Here is a 24947-nt window from a genome sequence, read left to right on the forward strand (position 1 = left end):
TATACTTTCCAGTTAACAATAGCTGTTGAATCTTTATAATAAAGTCTGCTGAGCAATCCTGTGCTACATCTTCAAGTAAACTGAACCTACATTTAGTTTACCAATCCTATATGAGATTGGTAAGTTCGTATTAAGTAAACATAGAAATATAAAATGGTGAGCAGCAGTGGTTTTTTTTAAACAGAATAATGAAGATTTGAAGATCACAGAAAAAACCATGGATAAGATTTTGTACTGTACAAAGTCTGTATATGCATTGAAGACCCCGGGAGGGAGAGTCCCCCTACAGACGGTGTTTCACAGATCAGTGGGTACCTGGTTTGTGGGGTAGCCAGATCATTGGTGAATCAGGCAGTTGATTTTAAGTTGGACAGTACGAGCTGCGGGGTCAATGTGACATCCTCGGGTGCTATTCTTGTGCAAAAGGCAAAAAGCGCACGAAACAGAAAAAACTCAAGCTCCAGCCAAAAAAAAAAGTGAGGGGGAAATAGAAAAATCACACAGCAGTTGCATTGCTGAATCTCCCCATGGAGTAGAGAAGCTACAAATCCCCTACACATTGACAGCTATCATAAAGAACAGGAAGCATCAGCAAGATGATCGCCAAATTCCCCAGCATGAATTGGAAGGCCACAGATGTCCTATCCAAATTTAAGCTTTTTAAACAAAGGATGGGGCTATGCTTTTTAGATTTATCTGCCGCAGAAGCAGATAAGCAAGCAGTGAAAATAAAGGTAGCCACTGGAAATGAGGGGTTGCACACAGTCAACACCGGGCCTGTCTGAGTAGGATCAGCAGGATCCCACCAAGCTGTGGAACATACTGGAGGATCAGCTTCATATAAAGGTGAACTTTAGAATAAACCGTTCAGAGCTGACGGCTTGCAGCCTATTGCCACAGGAATCAATCAATCAGTTCATCAGCAGGTGCCGTGATAAGGGCAAGGACTGTGATTTCTCAGAAGCTGAGCTGTCTGAATGAATAATAGAGCTGGTAATAGCTTCAACGCCAATTGAAGCTTTCCAAAAAGATCTTTTGGTTAAAAAAAAAATGGTCACAATATTGACACCACTAAAAGGTGGCAGAAAATATGAAGCCATTGTAGCTGGACAACAACACCTGCGAGAATGAGGCGCAACTGCTGGTATTGGCACAGTAGCCAAGACGCAGAAAGCAAGCAAGTCGTGTAGGAGGTGCAGTCTGCTGCACCCACAGTGAAGTTGTCCTGCGTTTCAAGATCTTTGTAAGTTATGCAGTGTAAAAGGATACTGGGCTCGACTATGCAGGAATCCGGTTCTGGAGGTGCGACCAGAGGCAAGATGCAGCCAAACAAAACGTATGTGCAGCATACCGGCTGCAACGACAGCGAATATGCCAGAGACCAACATAAGCGCAAACACGTGCACAAAATATGTATGGACATATACAGGTATGGACAGGGTAAATAATGAGAAACTGTTCCCACTCAAGAGAACATCAAGAACTAGAGGGCACAGGTTCAAAATAATTGGCAAAAGGAGTAAACGTGATGTAAGGGTGGTTAGAGTCTAGAACAAACTTCCTGAAAGGGTGGTGGAGGCAGGTTCGATTGAGGTATTCAAAAGAGAATTGGATTGCTGCCTGAAAAGAGAGAATGTGCAAGATTACGGCGATAAGGCAGAGGAGTGGGACTAGGTGGAATGCTCTTTCAGAGAGCCTGTGCAGACTTGATGGGCCGAATGGCCTTCTTCTGCACTGTAAAGATATTGTGATACCGAGAGATTACTGGCAAGACAGACCAGGGTGAAAGATCTTTTACTGGAAAATTAACAGGCTTTCCACTTGTGAATATGTCACAATGTGTGGATGAAGTCAAACAGTTAAAAGCTTTTGTTACCATCAACACCATATGCCCAAAAAGCAGCAGCACAAGTTCACAGCCAAAGTCGACATGGGAGTGAGAGGGAATATCTTACCAATCAGAATCCTGAAGGATACGTATTTAGATCATTGGAAGTCAATGATACAACTTATGACAGACAAACCAACTGCATACACTGGGTCACCCATTCACCGCATAGGTTCATTTTATTTTTTTGAATTCATTTTATGGGATGTGGACTTCGCTGGCTAGGCCAGCATTTATTGCCTATCCTTAATTGCCCTTGAGAAGGCGGTGGTGAGCTGCCTTCTTGAACCGCTGCAGTCCATGTTGTGTAGGTACACCCACAGTGCTGTTAGGGAGGGAGTTCCAGGATTTTGACCCAGCGACACTGAAATGCAGCTATGACATGTCTGCATGGAAACTACAAGTATTCTACCTGGTGGACACAAGCAGACCAGCAGTAGCACAGTTACCGGCATGTGCGGACCTCAACATTGTAACCCTTAATGTATGTAATGGTATCCTGGAAAAAGAGTTGGGGGGGATGTTGTGATATTGCTTTAAGAGGTAATATGCTGATGTGTAGGTAGCTAGGATGTAAACCATGTGACCAGCAGATGTCATTCAGAGGAGCTTTCAATTTAGCTAGCAGCATGTTGTGTGAAGGAGTTGCAGCTGCACTTTCCTGTTAACAATACCTGTTGAATCTTTATATCAAATTTGTCTGCTGAGCAATTCTATAATCTATCTTCCAATAAACCGAATCTACATTTAGTTTACCACCCCTGTATGAGATTAGTAAGTTTCTATTAAGCAAATCTAGAAGTACAACACTGGGGGCCTCGGAGAATGGTAGGCGGGCTCCTAAGTCTGGAGGATCAATAGGAGCACCTGAAGCTCTGGGCAGCCGGCAGCCAAACTAGGGGAAGTGGGCGCTTCAAACGTAGGTGGTGGGCTACGAGGGTGCCTCAAGAGGGAGCCACCCTTTGAAGGCTTTTCAATGTGTGAAACGTGATCACAGCTCCATAATGATGGGCTAGCCTTCCAGCAGTCATGGCTGCATGAGAGGGTGGAGGAATTAAATGTGGCATTGCTGAACCCACCCACCCCCACCTTCTGGTAGCTGTCACCCCCACCCCCCACTTCCCCGTCCAGAAATAGCCTCCCTAAACTCACTCAAAATAAGACAGAGGTGAGAACATTTCGACAGATCGGCACACTGGCTGAAATTGCCGGCATGCCTACCTCCGGCACCGTGAGGAAAATTCAGCCCATTTGTGTGCCAATTAATAGTTAGTGATCCAGAAAGGAGGGTGCTCCCATGGAGCAAAGACGCTGATCCAACAAGTGTTGTTCTTTGTGAGCAACAGTGTGCCATACTGAGCTCCATATGTTAAAATGAGTTGCCAATCTACTTTGCTCTTGTGAATCATTAATCAGACTCCTGACATTTCCCTGATGCATCACTCTTGGTTGAACAACCCACACATCTGCCCACCAGTTGAGAATATGCAGAATGTGCAGCCTATAAACATATCTAATGTGTTCCTAAATTTCAGATTTTTGTGCTATTGCCCCAAACTCTGCTCTTTTACTGAAAGTTAGGCTCTGTTGCTGCAGCACTCAGCACTCAAAACTCTTCCAGAAAAGACATATGCCAGAGCTTGGCTCGACTTAACTGTTTACTGGGTTACAAAGAATGATTTGCACAAAGTAGGATAGGAACTACCTCCTATCGATTGGTTGCAAATACTTTATCATCAATTGAATGATTCACTGGGCTAACTCCTGTAGGTGGTGGGAGTCAGTTTTATTTATAAATTCAACCCTGACAAAGACCAATGTTTTACGTCCGAAATAGTGTTTCCCACAAGTAGTCAAGGTGAATGCAGATACTCAGGTTAGAGAGGAATGAATATATATATAGCCTGAACCCCAAGGATGGGGTTAGAGTACAATACTTAGACTAATTTGGCATAGTTGCCACTAATTAGTAATCTTGCTGAGAGGTTCTAGAGAATGGCTGGTATGGGCACTGGAAAAAACGACGATAGTTCAATAGGTGATACTCTTCCTTGTTGGGACAAAGTAGAGGCAGCTTTTTGCATCTAATTCAATCTGGAACCAATCAGTGCCTGAACTGAGAATGTACTCAGTTTCCTCGGGTTACTGCCCCTCACTATGACCTGCACAAAATTCATCAAATTACAAAAATGTATAAATTTCAAGCCACTTATTTAAAAAAAATATACTAGCAAATCTCCCATGCCATTGCTCACAGTGATTTTATGGTTAAACTTTGCAAGAAGGAGAGCATTTTTTAGGAATTAGGGTGAGTGCACAGGTTTACTTGAAAGATGTGAAATTTGTCAAAGCCCTATCGAGAAACAGTGAAAAAAGTATACTTTGATTTGTGTCTGGAAAACAATAATGTTTTCCTTACCTGTAATTTGTCCCTCTTCACATGCCATTATTAAATAAATATACAAATCCATGAAGTAGAGTCATACGGACTTGAAATGTTAACTCTGTTTTTCTCTCCACTGATGCTGTTAAACCTGTTGAGATTTTCCAGCATTTTCTGTTTTTGTTTCAGATTTCCAGCATCTGCAGTAGTTTACTTTTATATAAATCCAAGTAATGGATTTATTGTAATGTATCATTGTATCTTAATAGGGAAGCAGTCCCTTATCTGGGATATGAAATAGATAGAATGTGCCATCTGTTTAAGATTAGGTTTTTATAATGAGAACCAGGACATAAGATTTAAGATTACACCAATTTGCATCTTCTTTATGAAATAACTCTGCAACAATACTTAGTATTACTAAAATGTTCCACTTAAATAATCATGTTTAAATTTAGGATTTTAGTCAGAATCTACTTACAAACTTGTCCTTCCAGAATTTCTACTGCTCATACTTTTTGGCTGGTAGTTCTTGAATTTTCTCTAAGATTAACAACTGAAAGAAATGTGGTTGATGTAATCATGCAGAACACATTGCCAAACATAACGGTTAAAAAATGCCAAATTTCAAATAAACCAAATGTAAAAGATCTCATGGCACTATTCAAAGGAGAATAGGTGATTTCACCTGGTTTCCTATCCAATACTTAACTCTGAACCAGAATCAGGCTACCTGGTCATTTATCTCATTGCTGCTTATGAGAAGTTACTGTGCTGATTGGCTGCCACATTTCCCTGCGTTATAACAGTGACTACACTACCAAGTATTTCATTAGCTGTGAACCTCTTTGGGACATCCCAAGATCATAAACAGATGCTGAAGATTGGTAAGTTCTTTCCTTCAAAATGTAAGGTTTCATTTATCACACATGCAGTGCTCTGCATTTATAAACAGCACTTTGAATATAATAATATTCCCCTCCATGATCCTTATCATCCTGATTTAGGATTAATTTATATTCCTTTACAGTCGCTGGAATTCCCTCCCTCACAGCACTGCAGAAGTGCGTACACCACATGGACAGCAGCAGTTCAAGAAGGCAGTTTAGGGAGAGAATTCCAGAGTTTAGGGCTTAAATGGCTGAAGGCACAGCCATAAATGCATGGCCAAAGGGAGTGGAAGATGCACAAGAGGCTAGAGTTTGAGAAATACAGTGTTTCTAGAGGTTTGTAGGACTGGAGAAAGCAGCAGAGATGGGATGGGAGAAACCTTGGGGCTATTTGGGCTTGAGGATGAAGATTGGTTCACATGAAAGTGCTCTATGTTTACGATACTCACAGGAAGATTACCTCAAACATACACCAATGTTTTTGCTGATGTGTGCAGTCATTATTCTTCTGATGATGCTACACTTCATTATGCACCTTAAGTAGATCAGACAGCCAATTGAGGAAAAAAAATATTTTAAGAATGTGTTGCCTCTTTAAAATATCTTTGTGGGACAATCATGTGATTCTGCCTTTTCTTCAGTCCGCACCACAAACCCCAATCCCAAGCCACTGCCTGAGGCTGAACCAGACCATTTGAAGCTTGGGTCCTATCTGAACCTGTTCTGAGCTTCCAACTCCATACTCTCCATCACCGAAATGACCTACTTCCTCCTCCATAACTTCATTGGCCTCTGTCCCTGCCTTAGCTCCTTTTGTGGCATCTGGTTTTGACTATTCCAGTGCTGTCCTGGCTGGCCTTCTGCTATCCTCCATAAACTTGACTAAATTTAAAACTTCACTGCTCACATCCTAACTTGCACCATGTCCCATTCACCCATCACCTTGTGTTTGCTGACCAACATTGGCTCCCAATCGGGCAAAGCTTTGATTTTAAAATTTTCATCCTTGTTCTTAAATTTTTAGCCTTGTTTTTTAATTCTTCCATGGTCTTTTTCCTCCTTATCTTTGAACCACCCCCCGCCCCCACACCCCCAACCCTACAAGATCTCTATGTTCTTCCAAATCTGGTCTATTCGCATCTTTGATCCTCACCACTCCACCATTGGCAGCTGTGCCTTCAACTACCTGGGTCTTAACTCTGGAATTCCCTCCCTAAACCCCTCCGCCTCTCACTCCTCCTTAAAACGTACATCTTTGACCAAGCTTTTGATCATCTGTCCTAATAGCTCATGTGGTTTGGTGTCAAAACCTGTTTGATAATGCTGGCCTTTCCAGTGATGCCAACATCCCAGGAACAAATTAAAAAAAAGACTTTTTTTTATTTGTACATGGGATGTGAGCAGTGCTGGCAAAATCAGAATTTATTGCCCATCCCTAATCACCCTTGGGAAAGTGGCAGTGAGCTGCCTACTTGAATCGCTGCAGTCCATTTGGTGAAGGTACTCTCACAGTGCTGCTAGGGAGAGAGTTCTAGGATTTCAATACAGCAATCATGAAGGAGTTACAACACATTTCCAAGTCAACATGACTTGGAAGGGAACTTGCAGCTGGTGGTGTTCCCATGCACCTGCTATTCTCGTCCTTCTAGACAGTAAAGATTGCTAAATTCAATAGGCACTGTGAAAAAGCCTTGACAATGCATCTTATGTATGGTTTGCACTGCTGCCAGGCACACCAGTGGTGGACGGAGTGAATGCTTAAGGTGGTGGATGTGGTACCAATCAAGCAAGCTGCTTTTTCCTGGATGGTACTGAGCCTCGAGTGTTTTTTTTAAAGCAGATTTAAAATTTGGCAGAATATTAAGGCCGGGATGAACCCAGAAGGAAAAAACAGTTTGGACTCGTAGTCTTATTTCCCAGTTTTTACTGGTGTTCCATTTTAAGGTATACAAGACCAGTTCAGACCAGTATTCTTATTTCCCAGTTTTTGCTGTATTTTCTTTCTGGGAAGTGTGTGTTTAGATTGGAGTTGTGCCTTTTTGAAGCATGCGCTATTTCTCAGGTTGCCCATGAATCAAAGATGCTGGTGAAGGGACCGATAATTTGATAGTTGTGCATTGAACAACAACTTCCAGTATTATAGGGTATTGAAGCCTATTGCTTGCACAGCACCCATTTACCTAGCGTGCTGCAATGTGCCCCTGAAATGCCTGTGATGTTCAAAGCCTAGGCTCGGGGCTTGGTTTTTAAGTAAATAAGGGATTCGCCCTATATCACAGGTGAAGTGCCTGAGCAGCCCTTGTTTTGCATTGGCACATAGGTGTCCCTATCTTCCAAAAGGCCACCCATTTGTTTATCACTTCTCTTCTTTAACCTCCAAATTGAAAAGCATTGTCCTGCCCTCAGTCTGCTTATCGTGCCTCGGAAGCAAAAAAATGGCAATGCTATAAGGATAGTCATTAGTGCTTTTGTTTCTATTGCTGGGGCTGGCACTATTAGCTTTATTAAGTTCATATGGTTTCTGTTACTCCTGTGACTAGTTGGGTTCAAGATGCCATAAGGCAAGTTTCACAATTTTTTTTAAAAATACCCTCTCTGGGATACAAATTAATCTCATTGAAAGAAAAACAGCACATCTTCAGTGCTGCCAAGGGAATCATGCTTTGGCAGCTGATAATACAGAACAACTAGGGACAAGTTGCAATATAGTTATTCTTGACATTGAGCCTTAAAGATGGAAGTGAATTTGGATGCCTCATTTGCCTGCGTAACAGCGACTTCCTTCTATTTTTTTTGATGGTCTTAGGATCTAATAAAGTGCTATATAAATGCTAGGTTTCTCTTTTCTTTGTTTAATGAATTTTTCTCTTGGCATGGACAAAATACAATTTGAATTGCAATAATTGCAGGAGAGAAAGAAACGCCACAACAGCAGAGGTACTCTACTGAGGTACCAATCAAGAGGCACTAAACAGTAGTCTGGCATTTCCTGACTAATGGAAGGTAAACCAGATGGCGAATCCCACTGCATTTCTTCCACATGCAACAACAGCATCATTGGTGATGCAGCCTAGAGTTGCCCTCTTGGATGATCAAGATGGGAGATCCAGTGTGGAAATTACCTACCCTAAAAAAAAAGAACAACTGCTAGTATAAAAGGGAAACATTCATAAGGGCTAGAAGGCTGGGAACAGATGAAGCCCGTGAAGAATATAAAGAAAGTAGGAAGAAACTTAAGCAAGGAGTCAGGAGGGCTAAAAGGGGTCATGAAAAGTCATTGGCAACCAGGATTAAGGAACATCCCAAGGCATTTTATACATGTGCAAAAAGCAAGAGGGTAGCCAGGGAAAGGGTAGGCCCACTCAGGAACAGAGGTGGGAATGTGTGTGTGGAGCCAGAAGAAATGGGAGAGATACTAAATGAGTACTTCTCATCAGTATTCACCAAAGATAAGGACTTAGCGGTCAATTTGTCTAGGGAAGAGTGTGTAGATAGCCTGGATCATGTTGAGATCAAAAAAGAGGTGTTAGGCATCTTGAAGAATATTAAGGTGGATAAGTCCCCAGGGCCAGATGGGATCTACCCCAGAGTAATGAGGGAGGCAAGGGAGCAGATTGCTGGGGCCTTGACAGAAATCTTTGTATCCTCACTGGCTACGGGTAAGGTCCAAGAGGACTGGAGAATGGCCAATGTTGTTCCATTGTTTAAGAACGGTAGCAGGGATAATCCAGGAAATTACAGGCCGGTGAGCCTTACGTCAGTGGTAGGGAAATTATTGGAGAAGATTCTTCATGACAGGATTTACTACCATTTGGAAGCAAATGGGTGTATTAGTGAGAGGCAGCATGGTTTTGTGAAGGGGAGGTCGTGTCTCTTTAACTTGATTGAGTTTTTCGAGGAAGTGACAAAGAGGATCGACGATGGAAGGGCAGTGGATGTTATCTACATGAATTTCAGTAAGGCCTTTGACAAGGTCCCTCATGGCAGACTGGTACAGAAGGTAAAGTTGCACGGGATCAGAGGTGAGCTGGCAAGATGGATACAGAATTGGCTTGGTCATAGAAGACAGAGGGTAGCAGTAGAAGGGTGCTTTTCTGAATGGAGAGCTGTGACTAGTGGTGTTCTGCAGGGATCAGTGCTGGGACCTTTGCTGTTTGTAGTATACGTAAATGATTTGGAGGAAAATGTAACTGGGCTAATTAGTAAGTTTGCAGACGACACTAAAGGTTGGAGGAGTTGCAGATAGTGAAGAGGATTGTCAAAGGATACAATGGGATATAGATCGGTTGAAGACTTGGGCGGAGAAATGGCAGATGGAGTTTAATCTGGACAAATGCGAGGTAATGCATTTTGGAAGGTCTAATACAGGTAGGAATTATACAGTAAATGGCAGAACCCTTAAGTGCATTGACGGGCAGAGGCATCTGGGTGTACAGGTCCACAGGTCACTGAAAGTGGCAACGCAGGTGGATAAGGTAGTCAGGAAGGCATATGGCATGCTTGCCTTCATCGGCAGGGGTATTGAGTATAAAAGCTGGGAAGTTATGCTGCAGCTGTATAGAACCTTGGTTAGGCCACACTTGGAATATTGCGTGCAATTCTAGTCGCCACTTTACCAGAAGGATATGGAGGCGTCGGAGAGGGTGCAGAGGAGGTATACCAGGATGCTGCCTGGTCTGGAGGTTATTAGCTATGAGGAGGTTGGAGAAACTCGGATTGTTCTCACTAGAGCGACGGAAATTGAGGGGCAACTTGATAGAAGTTTACAAAATTATGAGTGGCATGGACAGAGTAGATAGTCAGAAGCTTTTTCCCAGGGTGGAAGAGTCAATCACTAGGGGAAATAGATTTAAGGTGAGAGGAGAAAACTTTAGAGGAGATGTGCGGGGCAATTTTTTTTACGCAGAGGGTAGTGAGTGTCTGGAATTCGCTGCCAGAGGTGGTTGTGGAAGTAGGTACGATAGTGGTGTTTAAGAGGCAGCTTGACAAATACATGAATAGGATGGGAATAGAGGGATACGGAACCTGGAAGTGCAAAATGTTTTAGTTTGACAGGCAATATGATCGGCGCAGGCTTGGAGGGTCGAAGGGCCTATCCTGTGCTGTACTTTTCTTTGTTCTTGTTCTTTGTATATATGGAATATAGCCAGTGAAGATTAATTATATTCCCCAACCTTAGGAAAATAGAGCTTACATTTTTGTTTACTTAAAAGGAAAAGTCATTTTTTGATTTACATTTGCAAAACTACATTATATTGCCCATGTCTGACTGCCCTGAGAAGTTGTTAGTGGATCTTCTCCTTGAACCACTGAAGGCCTTGTTGTGATGGGGCTCTCACGATGGTATTAAGTAGGGAATTCCAAGCTTCCAGTGATGATGTAAGAACAGCACTATATTCAATTCAGGGTGGACTGTAACTCCAGGAGGAGAACTTGGAGATAATAGTATCCCGATGATACTACTCACCCTTCTCATTGGTAGAAGTCACAGAGCTAGGAGTTGCTGCCAAAGAAAGCTTGGAGAGTTGCTACAGTGCAGTGCATCGTGCACATAATACACACTGCAGCTACAGTGTGGGGGAGAATAAATATTGAGTTCAATGTATCCAGTGAAGCAAAACCAATTACCTGTGGCAGAGGCCTTGACGTCAACCAGATGTTCTTTATGATTGCTTTGGTTTCTGAGAGAATTTCAATACAATCAACTAAGTATCCTCTCTAATTGCATCATGTGATTTTTGATACATATTGAGTAAGTTAGAAAAAAATTGATAGAGCTGATTTATTTACTGCTAGTTAGTTCTTCATTTGCATTATTGACCACTTCTGACTTGTTCAGAGTTGGTCCTTTGAGATATATGTGATTCATTCTCGTCTAGTAAATTAACATATTTGACTAGTAAATTAAAATGTGATTTGAGAAAAGTACTTTTTACATTTCAGATGTGATGTTTCTGATATGTGACTCCATTGGTGTGCGCAAGATTATAAAGGTAATTATGGATGAAGACTGCCCTTTAATTACACTTTCACAGGCATTCTGATGCCTTATCCAATTGTTTCTTAACTTATTCCAGTGTTTTTGCCTGATTATTCTATCCAGAAGTTTGTTCACTTGTTGATCATTCTTTGTGTGATCAATCCTACAGGTACCTTTTTCTAGTTTGTATCTGTGTCTCCTGCACCTGCAGCTTAATTTAAAGTAGTATTTCATGTTAACTTCTTTTATATACTTAGCATTCTTACAATAAGGTCACCTCCAAGGTGCCTTGTTCCTGATTGAATAGAATTTTCTGCACCTTTCTCATAACTCATACCCTTGGCAATAAAGTTTAGCCTTGTGATTCTTCTCCACACTCTTTTCTTACCTCCTGTTTCTTGGCAACCAGAACCGGATGCAATATTCAAGGAGCAGTCTGACAAGAGCACAGTACAGTTTGACCATTACCTTCTCTGACCTTTAGTATGATTTGGCTACGTTGATGAACATTGCACTCTGTATTGGTTGATTGAGTCAAGTCTACTGAGACCCATAGGTCTCATTCAGCTTCATTCTCAGCTATTTCCCTGCAATTTATGGAATATTTGTGTCATCTATTTTTTTCTTCCTATGTGCACCACTTTGCAATTGCCCGCAGTAAATTGTGTTTGTGATTGTTCTGCCCACTTTCCTATCTTGTCCAACACATTCTGTAATTTCTGAGCTGTCTCTTCTACTGCTCATCCAATTTAATACAAGCATAAAAACATACAAATTAGGAACAAGAGTAGGCCACTCGGCCCCTCGAGCCTGTTCCATCATTCAATAAGGTCATGGCAGATCTGAATGTAACCTCAACCCCACATTCCTGCCTATCCCTGATAACCTTTCACCCCCTTGTTAATCAAGAATCTAATAAGCTCTGCCTTAAAAATATTCAAAGACTCTGCTTACACTGCCTTTTGAGGAAGACAGTTCCAAAGACTCAACACCCGCTGAGAGAAAAAATTTCTCCTCATCTCGGTTTTAAATGAGCCACCCCTTATTTTTTTAAACAGTGACCCGGTAGTTCTACAGTCTCCCACAAGAGGAAACATCCTCTCCATATCCACCCTGTCAAGACCCCTCAGGATCTTAAAGGTTTCAATCAAGTCGCCTCAATCTTCTAAATTTCAATGGATACAAGCCTAACCTGTCCAACCTTTCCTCATAAGACAATCCACCCATTAGTTTAGTAAACCTTCTCTGAACTGCTTCTAATGCATTGACATCTTTCCTTAAGTAAGGAGACTAGTACTGTACACAATACTCCAGATGTGGTCTCACCAGTGCCCTGTAAACTGAAGCATAACCTCCCTGTTTTTGTAATCAATTCCCCTCATAATAAATAACATTCTATTAGCTTTCCTAATTACTTGCAATACCTGAATACTAGCCTTTTGTGATTCATGCATTAGGACACCCAAATCCTTCTGAATCTCAGAGCTCTGCAATCTTTTGCCATTTAGATAATAAGCTTCTTTTTTACTCTTCCTGCCAAAATGAACAATTTCACATTTGCCCAGATTATACTCCATTTGCCAGTACATCCACTGGTTCCCCTTTATCCACAGCACATGTGACTCCTTCAAAGAACTCCAATAAATTGATGAAACATGATTTCTCTTTCACAAAACCATGTTGACTCTGCCTGATTGCCTTGAATTTTTCTAAGTGCCCTGCTATAACATCTTTAATAATAAGTTTCTAACATTTACCCTAAGACAGATGTTAGGCTAACTGGCCTGTAGTTTCCTGTTTTCTGTCTGCCTCCCATTTTGAATAAAGGAGTTACATTTGCTATTTTCCAATCTAATGGAACCTTCCTCGAATCTAGGGAGTTTTGGAAAATTAAAACCAGTGGATCAACTATCTCACTAGCCACTTCTTTCAAGACCTTAGGATGAAGTCCATCCAGACCTGGGGATTTGTCAGCCCACAGCCCCAACAATTTGCTCAATACCAATTCCCTGATGATTGTAATTTTCCCGAGTTCCTCCCTTGCATTTTCTGATTTACAGCTATTTCCGGGGTGTTACTTGTGTCCTCTATAGTGAAGACCGAAGCAAAATACCTGTTTAATTCATCTGCCATCTCCCTACTTCCATTATCAATTCCCTAGATGCACTTTCTACAGGATCAGTGCTCACTTTGTTAACTCTTTTCTGATTTAAATATCTATAGAAACTCTTATTATCCATCTTTATTTCACTAGCTAGCTTTCTCTCATACTCTAAGTTTTCCCTCCTTATTAATCTTTTTGTCATTCTTTGCTGTTCTTTATATTCTTGCCAGTTTTCTGACCTGGCACATGTCTTTGTGTATTTAAGTTTGATGCTGTCTCTAACTTTTTTAGTTAACCATGGAGTGTGGGCCCTCCCCTTGGAATTTTTCTTTCTCATTGGAATGTATATATTCTGTGTATTCTGAAATATCCCATTAAATGTCTACTACTGAACCTCTATTGGCCTATCCCTTAATTTAATTTGCCAGTTTACTTCAGCTAGCTCTGCTTTCATGCCCTCATAATTGCCCTTATTTAAGTTTAAAATACAAGTCTGGGATGCCTCATTTCTCCCTCATGATTGAATTTTACATTCATTTTATTATGATCACTGCTACCTAAGGATGCCTTCACTATGAGGTTATCAATTAAGCCTATCTCATTGCTCAATACCAGATCTAGCAGAGCCTGCTCTCTGGTTGGCTCCAGAACATGCTGTTCTAAGAAACTATCCTGAAAACATTCTATGAACTCCTCACCTATGCTAGCTTTGCCCAATAGATTTTTCCACTCTATATGTAGATTGAAATCCCCCATGATTATTGCTGCACCTTTCTGACAAGCTCCCATTATCTCTTCTTTTATACTCTGTCCTACCATGTAGTCACAATTATGGAACCTGTACACCACTCCCACAAGTGACATCTTGCTTTTATCATTTCTCATCTCAACGCAAACTGCTTCTACATCGTGGTTTCCTGAACTTAGGTCACCCCTCTCAAATGTGTTAATACCATCATTAATTAACAGAGCCACCCCTCCACCTTTTCCTAATTTCTTGTCCTTCCTAAATATCATGTACCCTTCAATACTCAGGTCCCAATCTATGTCATCCTGTAGCCATGTTTCTGTAATGGCTATCAGATCAAACTGATTTATTTCTATTTGTGCTATCTGTTCATCTGTTTTGTTTCAAATGCTACGTGCATTTAGATACAGAGCCTTTCGTTTTGTCCTTTTATTATTTTTGAAGCATCTATCTTCATCTGTTAACTTACTCTTAGATTTGAACTCTTTGTCCTTTCCTGTCATGGTCTGTTTACTCTTTTCCCATATTAATACCTTTCTCTCTTGTCTTGTCTCTACTCTTTGGTTTACCACATCTTCCCAAATTTGATCCCTTGCCCCTACTATTCAGTTTAAAACACTCTCTACTTCCCTAGTTAAGCGGCTTGCGAGGACACCAGCCCCAGCACGGTTCAGGTGTGGACCATCCCAATGGTACTGATCCCACTTTCCCTAGTACTGGTGCTAGTGCCCCACAAATGGGAACCCACTTCTCCTACACCAGTCTTTGAGCCACATATTAATTTGTTTAATCTTATTTGTCCTGTGCCAATGTTCACGTGGCTCAGGTAATAATCCAGAAATTATTACCCTTGAGGTTCTGCTTCTTAATTTGGTGCCTAGCTCCTCATACTGATTATGCAGAGTCTCCTTCCTCATCCTGCCTATGTCGTTGGTACCACATGGACCACAACGACTGATCCTTCCTCTTCCACTGCAAGTTTCGCTCCAGCCCTGAGCAGATGTCCCAAACCCTGGCACTGGGCAGGCAACACAGCCATCTGGACTCTCGCTCTTTGCTACAGAGACAGTGTCAATCTACCTCACCATACTGTCGCCTACGACCACTACGTTCCTTTTTGCTCCCACCACTTGGATGGCTTCCACAGTGCCATGGTCAGTTTGCTCATCCACCCTGCAGCCTCTGCTCTCATCCAAACAAGCCGAGAGAACCTCAAACCTATTGGACAATTGCAGAGGCTCACACTCCAGCACTCTGGGTTCCCTTACCTGCCTCACTCGCAGTCACACCCTCCTGTCCCTGACCACTGACCAGATCAGAAGACCCTACCCTAAGTGGTGTGACTGCCTCCTGGCATAAAGCATCCAGGTAACTTTCCTCCTCCCTGATGAGTCGCAGAGTCTGCAGCTCAGCCTCCAGCTCAATGACTCTGAGCCGAAGTTCCTCAAACCGCAAACACTTACTGCAGACGCGTTTCCCTGGATCACAATGTTATCCAGGAGCTTCCACATGCTGCAGCCTTGACACATCACCTGTCCTGCCATCCATAATGTGTATTAAATAATTACTTAATTATGTTAATCACTTATTTATGTTGCTTTCTTATATGTTTTATTAACTTTACCACCAATTTATGTACTATTTTAAACCTTAGGGATAGAATAGAACTTACCCACTTACTAGATACTCACCAAACAGCTAGCTCCTTTCCCTGTAGTAGTGCAAGAAACAATTCCTATGGGGTTAGCAAGATAGAAAAAGGAAACAAACACCTCCTTCTCCCCTTCACTGGACTCCCCCTCTCACTAAACCCCAAGTCTTTACTCAGATAACTCAGCTGCACTCCATTTGCAAAGAACAGGACCCTGTGTATTAACATATGTAGCTTCTATATGCGCAAAAGCACCACAATGTGAGCTTGATTCACAATCTTAAATTGGTTGTCGGCATAATTCTTGGCACACCGAGGATTATTTAGCGGAATCACATCTAATGTTGGACACTGTTTTGAGTTTTGCAAGCATGGGCTGGTTGGGTGCGGTCTGTACTTTGCCCGTGAACAGCAGAAAGGACATCCTGTTTGATACAATCCACCAGACTTTGGGATGTACGACCTATGTACCTAGCATCACACCGACACTGAAATTCATATACCACATAACTCATTTGTGTGATAGGCAGAATGCCTTTTTGGCTTGACAGCAGCATCCTGTTAGTGGCGAATACCACTTGTGTCGCTACTGCACAGTAGCAGCATTGAACAGCTAACTTCACCTGCTGCTAAAATTTTTGAGATACCTTGCCCTTCCAGGGTAATCTGTGGTAGACTGGGCACTTTTCAGGGCCGAAAGTGACAGCCTTAGGCCCATTCATGAGTTTGCCCAATATACAGCACAAAATGGTCAGATCAGAGCAGCCATTGTCCCACAGGATGCCTTTGATGCGCACTATTTCGATATGTAGGCCATACGTCTGCAAATTTGATGGCTCTGCACTGAGTTCCTGAATCGAAGTTTTTATATAAATGTAAAACCATAATGGTCCTAGCACTGAGCCTGATGTAATGCAAACAGTAGCTCCTCCCCCACTCCCTCTATCTGACATAACTGACAAAAGTAATTCATTGCTTGTAAAGCACTTTGGGACATTCTGTGGTCATGAAGGGTGCTATGTAAATGCAAGTCCTTCTTCTTCCTCCTCTACCACCAATCCACCACCGCTGCCACTCCCCCAAAATCTGCCTATTGTTTCTTAATCTTCAACCAGTTTCTTATCCATTCCTAGGGTTTACCTTGAATCATCACAGTCTTGAGTTTAATAATAACCTTTTGAATATGAATCAAAAGCCTTTTGAAGTCAAGGTACACCATGTGTTAGGGATTACCGCCGCCCATTTAGGACATCACTTAATCAATGAAATTAGACATATTCTTCTTTCCCATCTGAATATGTACTAACTGCTATTAACTAGATAATTGTGGTGCACAATTAGTTTACTCCCGATATCAATTCTGTTTACATGTGGTGGAAGAAAAATGCCTCTATACTTTCTTGTGTCCATTTTGTTAACCTTTTAGAACATGGGCACCACATTCACTTGCTCCCAGGCTCCTCAGCACCTAATGATTTCCTTACAATAATTGTCAGCGCTTCACAAGTTTCTTCCCTATAATTTCTTTCCGCACTGTGGGATAAATTACCATTTAGCCCACTGGATTTATTTGTTTTGAGCCAATTAGCATGTCTTAGAACTTCCATCCCATTTATAAGAGTCATTCATTTTACTTGGTGTACCTTTGTTTGCAAAGATTATTTTGCTCATGTCTTTCCTGGTGAATACTTGGTGGAACTATTTGTTCAGAATATTTAATATTTTGTGTTCAACCTCCATATCAAATCCATTTCATTTTATGGGTTTTCGCCTCTTCTCTCACAGCTCTCTTGCTGTTGTGGTACTGAAATCATTTTTTACTCTAATGCTTTGCCACAGCAGTTAAGTTTTTCTGATTTCTCTTCGTTTCCTTGATTACCTTTTCAACATTCATGCAATTTCTTATGTTCATCACAGTTGCCTCATTATCCTTTCTTTTAGTTGTTTGGTAGTACAGAACTTGAGTATTGCTGAAAAAAAGACACTTTTTGTCAAAGCTTTTTGTCTTGCACTCATCAGGACAATTTTCAAGAATACCAAATGTAAAGGGAACAACAATTTATACTGTATGAGAAGACAGTACTTATTGGTTGGCAAGTGGACTCAGAAAGAAAATGTGCCCACATTGCGCCCGTTTCAGCTAAACAAAATAAGTGACAGCCATTTGCTGGTTCATTCCTCGGGGCAATGACATGACCAATCAGAGTCAAGCTGTCTGGTTTAAATTTCAAACAATGCCTGGCAGTTAACTGTCAGTCACCGTCAACTGGTGCATTCTCCATGGCAGCACCTCTGCCAATCAGAGTCATGGCCCCCTGAGACAAGTAATGAACCGTCGCCTGGATTCTTTTGAAAGACATGTCTAGAAGGTCTTACCCATGCCTCCTCCATGCTTCTCATGCTCCCTCCATGCTCCCATTGCCGCCTCCATGCCCTCCATTCCACGTCTATGCTCCCAATGCCCACTCACCCAGTATGAACTACATACAGATCAAATAAATCATAAGTGGTAATTTGTGAAATATTTATGAAAAAAAAACACCCAGAAATGTTTTGAAACTGCTTTTACAACCCTATAAAAGTGTCAATCAGATAGAGCCATAATAGTAGCAATAATGGAAGGTCCTCACTTCACACCTCTTAATATTGTCCAAATAAACATACAGCCATTGCTAAAACAGTTCAAAGAAAGAGTAACTTGTTATAATCTCAGAAAGATGTCAATCAATCAAAGCAAACACTCCCCTTCCATCTCTAACAGGCCCCTACTGGGCTAATCCAATAACGAGTCTTCGAGCATCATAATGAGGCCATCTGTAGAAACAGATATCTGGCCATCTGTTTCTGTTGCTACAGTTCCAAGGTGACCTCATTATGATACTTTTATAGGGTTGTAAGAGTAGTGTTTTTTTCAGGTTTCTGAATGGGTTTTGTTTTCATGAGTATTTAAGAATAGCCACTGTTAGTCATGCTCATTGGCACTGGATGAGTGGGAATGGGGGGCATGGAGGGGGTATAGAATCATGGAAGAGGAATGTAGGTGACATGGGAGGCATAGAGTGGGTGGGTATGTGAGGGGTGAGGGCTAGAGGGCCTAACAGCCTTTAATACAAAGGGATGAAGATCTCAAGGACTAAAGCAGGCATTCACACCAGCCCGCCTCAGCACTTGCCTGCCCCTCATCAGCCTGCATTCGACCTGCTTCCAAGGTTGGTGGGTCTGACTCAATCCTGCCCCTGTCTCTCTGGAGCAAACAAAGTGTGTGTGGGGGCCATTTATATTTCCTGACTTGAGCTTCTGGCTTCGTTAGTGTAAATCCGGTCCTCAATTTCTCATTCTGCCTTTAAGACTCTCCTTAAAACTTATCTCTTTGATCAAGCTTTTGGCTTTCTGCTCTAATAATCTCTTAAATCGCTCAGTGTGTAAATTTGCTTTACAACACTCCTGTGAAATGCTTTGTGATGTTTTATTAAAAGTGCTATATAAGATGTTGTTATCTTGCATGTTCACCAATATATCTGTTAAGGTGTTCCACTTGCATCTTTAGAACAATCGTTGTCAAACAATCTTCCCCAATTTATTTGGCTTAGATGTATTCCTCACTTCATTGAATTATGTCCATTTGACATTGTGGCTCACAGCTGTTGGCATTTCTGGCTCCCAGATCATGCTAAACGTACATTTCCTGGGCCATTCAAAAGTACCAGATCAAATGGATACTATATATATTACAGCCACATTCCTGTGGTAGCATAGCCAGAAATCCTGAAAAATGACAAATACCTTGGTGACATTTCTCCAATTTTTTTTTTTAAAGTGAAAATGTTTTCATTTTTCAATGCAAATAAAAAAATTTAGAAAATTATGTCAATGTTAACTCATTCTATAAATGCACTCATAGCTGGAAAGAGTTGGAATATCCATGGCCCAAATCTTCCTGTCTCTGGATCATAGAGTCATAGAGGTCCACAGCACAGAAAAAGGCCCTTTGGCCCATTGAGTCTGCGCCGATCAAACAAGTACCTAATTATTCTAATCCCATTTTCCAGCACTAGGCCCAAAGCCATGAATGCCATGGCATTGCAAGTGCACATCCAAATACTTCTTAAATGTTGTGAGGGTATCTGCCTCTACCACCCTTTCAGGCAGTGAGTTCCAGATTCCCACCACCCTCTGGATGAAAAAGTTCTTCCTTACATCCACTCTAAACCTCCTGCCCCTTACCTTAAATCTATAATCGCTGAAGATGGGACACACATCAGGAGATGTACCGGCAGAAGTCCTGATGCACAGACAAAGGTGGAAATTTCCCAGGGAGTTTAAACTTCTGATGGGCTGATTCCCTGCTGCCCGGGACAGGTGGGTGAGTGAGTGGGTGGGTGAGTTAGGTATGTGGGTTGTGAGGAGCAAGTGGGCTGACAGACAGATGGTGCTGAGCGGGTAATATGCAGTGGGTGAGCGGGGAGGCGCTTGGTGAAGGTTCAAACCAGCCCAGCCTCCTGAACAGACACAGGCTCTTGGCATCACCTGAGCATGAAGGAAACCACATATGGTTAAATGGATCCTCCCTCAAATTTCATGTTGTAAAATAAAACGTCACTGGTTTTGCTCACTGTCAGTCAATTTTTATCTATCTCACTGGATTGTGAGTAATTAAGTGAGACAGGTAGGTAGAAAGTCACAACGATTTGGTTTAACAAGCAAAGGTAATTAAAAAAAAGTCATAGTCAATCGTGACACAAATGCTGCATGTGCTCACGATGACGGGCTTGACATGTATGCCTGGACCCTTGCTGTCATTCAAAAGACCAACCTGGTCAAGAGATGAGCATGATGCCAGTGGGAGATGGGTTGGCAGTGGAGAAGATAACAGGGAGGGGAGGGGAGCACATCGTAGGTTTAGAGAGGGAGAAAGTGATCCATCTCCCCACCTATACGCACTCTTCTATCACCTCCAATACCTGCTCAGATTCCCAAGCATCTTCCCATACAAGTACAGGAAATTCAACGTCTGCTTTTTCACATCCTCCCTTCCTTCCGACCAGGAGCCAAACACTCCTTCCAGGTGAAACAGGAATCAACTTACACTTCCAGTTTAGTATCCTGTATTTGCTGCTCACAAAGCGGTCTCCTCCATATTGGAGATACCAAATGCAGTATGGGTGACTGCTTTGCAGAACACCTCCATTCTCTGTGACAAGAATGACCCCAAGCTTCCACTCGTTCGACACTTCAATTCTGTGCTCCACTCACACTCTGACGTTAACCAATACTCAGGTTTTCTCCTGGCAAAGTACTGTAATGGAGGATAGCTGCAGTAGAGGCAGTGGGAGTGAAGGAGGAATAGTCTGATGCTTGGGGTGGGAATTTCCTAATGGTATACACCCAGTGGGGCGGTGCCAATCCTTGGGGGTCAGCTGCATTTCTTCCACCATTCTATCATGCTATTCCAGGTGCTGGAAGGTGGGATTAAAATGGCGGCTAGTTTTTAAAAAAAATTTTTCTTTTTTGGCTGGCGCAGGCACAATGGGCAGAATGGCCTATTTCTGTGCTGTAACTTTTCCATGGTTCTAAATGGATATTTTCTATTGTGGTTTCCTTGACAGGAGGTCAAGAAGCAGTCATACACTACATCTTCAACTCAAAACAATTTCAGTTTTTTCAGTTTATATTTGGTTGATTGAAGACGTCCACTAAAGTAACTTCCCGCTCTCCCCTTATAAAAACAAAAAACTACTGCGGATGCTGGAAATCTTAAACCAGCTTACAATTCACCCTTCTCCTGATATTGCTCAGTTCTGTTGAAGGGTCATGAGGACTCGAAATGTCAACTCTTTTCTTCTCCGCCGATGCTGCCAGACCTGCTGAGTTTTTCCAGGTAATTCTGTTTTTGTCCCGCTCTCCCCTTTCTTATCTCTCCACTGGCAAATACTCTGCCTTCTTATGCTGACCTGCTATCTCATAGCATAATCCCAATGTTAACTTTGACTTATTTTTAGCATTAGTGATCTCTGCGCAGATAAGTTAATATTTTAGCTTTGGGAAAGGAAGAGCGTTCACCAAAATAATTTGAGGTAAACAAGCGGCTGGCAGCATGATAAAAGTACAACAGTGTCGTGCTTGAAAATCACTGGGTATTCTTCGAGAATAAAGAGGACTGGTACAGGAGAAATGGGTTACACTGAAGCAACATGAACTTGTACTTATGTGGCAGCTTCAATGTAATTAAAATGTCCCAAGGTGCTTCGCGGAGGCATTATATAAAAAAAAAATGACACTGAGCGACATAAGGAGATATTAGGTCCAATGACCAAAAGCTGGGTGTCAGAGGTAGATTTTAAGGAGCAACTTAAATGAGGAGAGTGAAGTAGAAAGGCAGACAGGTTTAGGGAACGAATTCTCAAGCTTTGGGCCTAGGCAACTGAAGGCACAGCCATCACTGGTAGAGCAATTAAAATTGGGGATGTTCAAGAGAAGTGCTGATATCTCAGAGGGTTGTAGGTTGGAAGCGATTACAGAGATAGGGAGAGGCTAGGACAGGAAGGGGTTTGAAAACAAGGATGAGAACAAAGTAATAAATAGTTAAACCAAGTAGGGACAAAGAAGCTTGCAAGGTACATTTAGACGGCAATAGAAATTCATTTGAACTAGATAGGTTGGCGAGGTGGGGGCGCTGGCGGGAGTTTGCAGGATCTCAGATCTGACAGGAAAAAGGGGAGAAGTCAAGTGGCAGTTTAGGCCTGAGACATCCAGACAGAATCAGATATCAGAAACCAGGATTAGGCAAACATGGGGGAAAATGTGATTGCTGATATTTCCATTACATCGTAATTCCCTATTGCCACAACAACCTTCAGCTCCAGAATCGTTCATGCGGATACACCATAATTGAATAGCTTCCTCTCACATTCATTTGCAAACATGTCACAGCATACTTTCAGCTCTTCATCTTAGCTTCCCTTCTTCCAACTATTTCTCTTATATTCCTCACATTTTTGGTTTAACTTTTAAATTTCAGTTACTCCCTTTTAATTTTGACTCCTCTAAAGTGTTTTGGTTTTTAAAAAATTTCCCTTGGTGTTATTTAACTTTGATTATTTTTGGGAGGTCCTGCTTGTCATCTGCTCTAGAGGTATTCTCCTTCATCCTCGTCCCTCCCCACTGCACCATTACCTATGTGCTTTCCTTTCAAATCCACTTCTGTGTGAGCTCTTTTTAACGACAACTTGCATTTATATCACACCTTTTATAGAATGAAAGTACAGTATCTACAGTTCCTATCATGACCTGTTCTTCCTGCTGCTCCATTACCTTTAATTGACTTGTTTTAATTTCACACTATTTGGAGGCTTTGGAAAATTGACCTCTCAGTGGCAAAATATTTTTCCCATCAGCTTATCTAGTTATTAATTTGGGTAGCTCCTAATCTTGTCTGGGCTCCTTTGTGCAAGACTTCAAATTAGAGAGATTAAAGGCAAAGTTATGGTCGTTGGATGACAAAGTCCAGGTCACTTGCCTCGGCATTTCCCATATCCTATTTGCAATTAGTTGCCAATTATGCCAACAACAACTTGTATTTATATAGCACCATTAACATGAAACATTCCAAGATGCTTCACGGCAGCATTTTAAAACGAAGTATGACACCGAGCCACATAAGGAGATATTAGGTCAGATGACCAAAAGCTTTACCGAAGAGGTTTTAAAGTGTGTCTTAAAAGAGGAAAGCAAGATAGAGGGGTGTGGGGAGGGAATTCCATGTCTTGGGGTTTAGGCAACTGAAGGCACAACCACCAATGGTAGAGCGATTAAAATTCAGCATCTAACGTCTCAAAGTTCATCCAGCCCACCATATTATTAAATCATATTAACTATTACAACTCAAAAATTTCCAAAACAGTGTTTACACTTCGTAAAGTAATTAATTACCGGTAAAGAATTTTGGGATGGCCTGACGTCCCCAAAAGGCGCTACATAAATGTAATTCCACCCTCCTTTGGCAAATGTCAGCCGTATAAATTATATAAAAACAAACTGCGGGGAGTGCAAGCACTTAAAAGGGCAAAAGAGTTTATAAATTCACCCATTGCGACTCTTCCTTTATCACAACTTATGCAACGCGACGAGTATTCTCCGATGTGTTGCGCTTAAAAAAAAGAATCATTTCAGCTGCATTTATTTTAAAATACACAAAAAGAAATTGCGATCTACGCCGCTCCCAGAGTTGCCCCTCCCCTGTTTACAGCTTCAGATTCTTTACGCATGAGTAAACCCAGACCAGAAATGTTGCCCGAGCAGCAAAGCGGGGGTGGGGGGAGTCGTGGTTGTACTGCGCGGTTAAGTCTGGCCCTCCCCCGCTCATTCCGAGAAAGGGCGTTGGCGCTTCGACTTGGAACGTTGCGGCTTCGATTTGGAACGTTGTGCTGGCCGGCCTCACGTTCGGTCCGGCCAGGCGCGCAGACACCCGCGGGGCGCATGCGTCAGCACAAAGGTGCGGGGTGGGCGGGGCCGAATCGTTTGAGGGGGGGAGTTGGTTTGTGGTGGAGGAGGAAGGAGGTGGGGGAGGGAAACGAACGAGCGAACAGACAGACAGACAGACGGCGGCACCACCACCACCTCCTCCTCCCGAGTGTTGGAAGCGACAGCTGGTGAGTGTGGGGGGAATCCGGAGCCGGGGGCGGGTGGGGAAGGGAAGGGAAGCGAGCGTTAAATATAGATTGTGAGGGGAAGGTAAGGCTGACGCGAGCTCCGTGGCCTGCGCCCGGGGGTTTCTTGTTACCCGGTCTCTTCCTTCCCTCACTCACTCACTCACTTGCCCCGAGCGGTGGGAGCTCGGGCCGCCCGGGGTCGGGTAAGCGGGTTGGTGTCCGGCCGAAAACAGTCCGGGTCCCCGGGAACACTCGCACCCTGAGGACGGCTCGCGGGTGCAAACACTCTGCCTTCCCCCGACCCTCCTTTTTTATCCAGGCTGGGGCTGCAGCCTCCAAATCCTTTTTCTCTCTCTCCTCTTCTTGCTGCCTATTCTTGTACTGCCCTTAACAATAGGTAAAGTAAAAACAGATGTTGGAAGGGCTCAATCATGGAATATTGCTGGGGCTGTACTTTGCTTTTAATGAACTCATTTTGGCACAAGATGACTACCCTCCAAGTGTTTGCAGTACCTGAAACATAAGATCAGCTCTCCACCCCCCCCCCCCCCCCCCCACCCTTTCAGAAAAGTCCTGGTAACAAAATTAGAAACTGTACGGGGCGAAGTTCAGACAGTGTTTACAATTTCCTCCAATGAATTGTTGCTTCTGGCAA

At 42.5% G+C, this 24947-nt stretch overlaps 2 protein-coding genes across 7 annotated transcripts in view; one reads left to right on the plus strand and one right to left on the minus strand.

Annotated features, from left to right (window-relative positions):
• LOC144679535 (sperm-associated antigen 1-like) overlaps positions 1-24947 on the minus strand; it is a 503898-nt gene that overhangs the window by 275696 nt on the left and 203255 nt on the right. The window contains exon 20 of one of the 4 annotated variants that reach the window (XR_013576362.1): positions 4401-4422. The exons of the other annotated variants lie outside the window; for them this stretch is intronic. The gene's annotated coding sequence lies outside the window, so the exon portion shown is untranslated. Of the gene's footprint in view, positions 1-4400; positions 4423-24947 lie in introns of those variants that run through there. 4 annotated transcript variants of the gene reach the window in all.
• The window catches only part of rnf19a (ring finger protein 19A, RBR E3 ubiquitin protein ligase), a 68467-nt gene continuing 67690 nt past the window's right edge, over positions 24171-24947 (plus strand). For 2 of the 3 annotated variants that reach the window (XM_078540021.1, XM_078540024.1), the window contains exon 1: positions 24189-24292. The gene's annotated coding sequence lies outside the window, so the exon portion shown is untranslated. Of the gene's footprint in view, positions 24293-24947 lie in introns of all 3 variants that reach the window. The other variant, XM_078540023.1, reaches the window with a different exon arrangement.

Source organism: Cetorhinus maximus, chromosome 4 (assembly GCF_964194155.1).
Source record: "Cetorhinus maximus chromosome 4, sCetMax3.hap1.1, whole genome shotgun sequence".
Taxonomy (NCBI): Eukaryota; Metazoa; Chordata; class Chondrichthyes; order Lamniformes; family Cetorhinidae; genus Cetorhinus; species Cetorhinus maximus.